General features: G+C 38.4%; 1 protein-coding gene across 1 annotated transcript in view; it reads left to right on the top strand.

Annotated features, from left to right (window-relative positions):
• The window catches only part of LOC125039876 (dual specificity testis-specific protein kinase 1-like), a 170,606-nt gene that overhangs the window by 148,103 nt on the left and 20,003 nt on the right, over positions 1 to 2,500 (top strand). The gene's annotated exons all lie outside the window — the stretch shown is intronic.

Below are 2,500 nucleotides of genomic sequence, written 5' to 3'. Positions count from 1 at the left end.
ATTATAGAGACACAAGAGTAAAACTTGAATGATTTGCATATTATTGTTTATGTACAGCCTTTTTTATTTGCTCCTTATTATAAAATTTAATATTTTTATATAAAATTATATAGGTAGGGTATTGGGGCAAATTTTGTTTTTTAATGTTTTATTCTTTTATTTTTATTTTATGTCATTTTTATTATCGTTGTCATTGATATTAATTTGGTGGTGATATTTATGCTTTGTACTTATGCTGTGTTTTCCCCTTATTTCTGCTTCAATTTTCTTTATTTCTTTTTTTATTTTTTTCTTCTTTCCTCCCTCTCTCCGTTTTTTTTTTTTTTTTTTTTTTTTCTTTTCCCTTTGTCTTTGTATTTTTTTTCATCTTTTTTTTTTATTTTTTCCCTTTCCTTTTTTCTTTGTTTTTTTTTCCCCTTTCTTCTTTTTTTTGCCTTCTTTTTTTTTTTTCTTCTTTTTATTCTTCATCTTCCCTCCTCCTTTCCCCCTCCTCCCTCCTCCCCATTTCCCCCTTTTCTTTCTTTTTCTTCCCCGTTTCTCTTCTTTCTCTTCTTCCTCGTCTTCTCCTTATTTCTCTTCTTCTTCCTTATCTTCTCCTTCTTTCGCTTCTTCTTCCCCGTTTTCCCTTTTTTGCTTCTTTACCCTTTTTCTTTTTTTTGTCTTCTCCTTTTTCCCCTTTGTCTTCAGTAGTTTAAGAGACCCAGTTTCTGTCTCCTTGGGTTTCCCCCCGAAGATCATTAAAACTATTTTCTTTTGGTTCTTGTTCTTGTTCTTGTCCTTGTTCTTGTTGTTATCTATGGGTTTTCCCCTGGGGGTTTTGACAAGTTCACCCTTTTGATGTCTTCTCTTTTACTTTTTTTTTAAAAATTTTTTATCAAATTTATTTTAAATTTTTTTTTAAATACATTCTTCTTTTCTTCTTTCTTTCTTCTTTTTTCTTCTTCTTCTTTATTTTTTTCATCTTCCTCCTTCCCTTTTTTCCTCCTCCTTCCCCAACCCCCCCTTTTTTTTCTTTTTTCTCGTCTTCTCCCTTTTTTTTTCTTCTTCCGTTTTTTCCTTATTTTTCTTCTTCTCCCTTTTTCTTCTTTCTTTTTGCTTCTTTTTCCTTTGTCTTCCCTTTTTTGTTCTTCACCCCGTTTCTTCTTTCTCTTTTGTTTCTCCTTCTTTCTTCGTTTCGTAGATGACCCGGGCCCCGTTGCTGTCTCCTTTTTCTACCCCCCGAAGATCATTATTCATTATCATTGTTTTCTTTTTTTTGTTTTTTTGTTTTTTTTTGTTGTTTTTCTATGATTTTTCCCGTGTGTCTTTCGACTATGTTCACCTTGTGATGTTTATTTACTTATTTATGTATTTTTTTTTTCGTTGAGGGTTTTTGAGGAAGTTTGAGTCGAGAGAGGAAGGGGACCTTTAGTAAATGTGTTGGTGGGGGGGGGGGGGGGGTATGCGTGTGTGTAGGGGGATGGGTGTGTTTTTGTGTGTGTGTGGTTTTGTGTGTTTTGTTTTGGGGGGTGTGTGTGTGTGTGTGTGTGTGTTGTGTGTGTGTGTGTGTGTGTGGTGTTTGTTGTTGTGTTTGTGTGTAAGGGGGGGGGTCGTGTGTGTGTGTGTAAACGACCATGTGTTTTTTTTTAAGGGCCCGGGAAAGCTCGGAAAAATGCGGAATAAGAGTTGAGTCGTATTTTTCCTTGCAATTTTAGATCACGGGGTATTTGGGGAGCGACCACAAAAGGGGGAGGGAGGGAGGAAGGGAGGGAGGGGAGCAGCCAAGCAAAAGGGTAAAAAGGGGTCATAGCAAGAGGGGGGGGGGGGAGGAAGGGGTTACATGACTCAGTGCTTTCAAAATGAAAACATAGACTATTGAAAGCATGATGAAACCCCCCCCCAAAACACCACTTCACTCCCCCCTCTTTTCCCTCCCCCCTCCCCCTACCATCTGCATTGGCTGGGTTTGTTGTGACTCTTTTGCGTCTGTCTGTCAGAACCATCTTGGATTAGTGATCTTACGTCAGTTGCCTTGCGTGTTGGTAGAGTGATAGGTATGGTTGCCCTGCGTGTGTGCGTGTGTGTGTGTGTATGTGTGGTGGGTGTGTGGTGTGTGGGTGTGTGTGTGTGTGTGTGTGGTGTGTGTGTGTGTGTTTTGGGGGTGTTTCGTGCGTTTTGTTTGCGTGGGTGTGTGTGTGTGTGTGCGTTGTGCGTGAACATTTGTGTGCATCTATATTTGTCCGAATAAATAATGAAATCTTTCTACCTACTGGAATACATTTAAACAGAATATAATTTAAACCCTTTGAAGAAAAAAACAAGGTAGTATTTTATCCCTTTCATATTCACAACCAGATTTACACACACAAGCCAAACATTTCTATCACTTTAGCAATCTCCAAGCTGTTCGGCCGGAAAAAGAAAGAAGGGGAAAACCCCCGAATGGGTTTGGCAGAGGGCAGGATGGGATTTACACGCAATCCACTTACCCTTTTTTCCCTTTCATTTTTTCGGTGTGTGT

This window comes from Penaeus chinensis, chromosome 28 (assembly GCF_019202785.1).
Source record: "Penaeus chinensis breed Huanghai No. 1 chromosome 28, ASM1920278v2, whole genome shotgun sequence".
NCBI classification, from domain to species: domain Eukaryota; kingdom Metazoa; phylum Arthropoda; class Malacostraca; order Decapoda; family Penaeidae; genus Penaeus; species Penaeus chinensis.
This window is presented reverse-complemented; position numbering and strand designations above follow the sequence as displayed.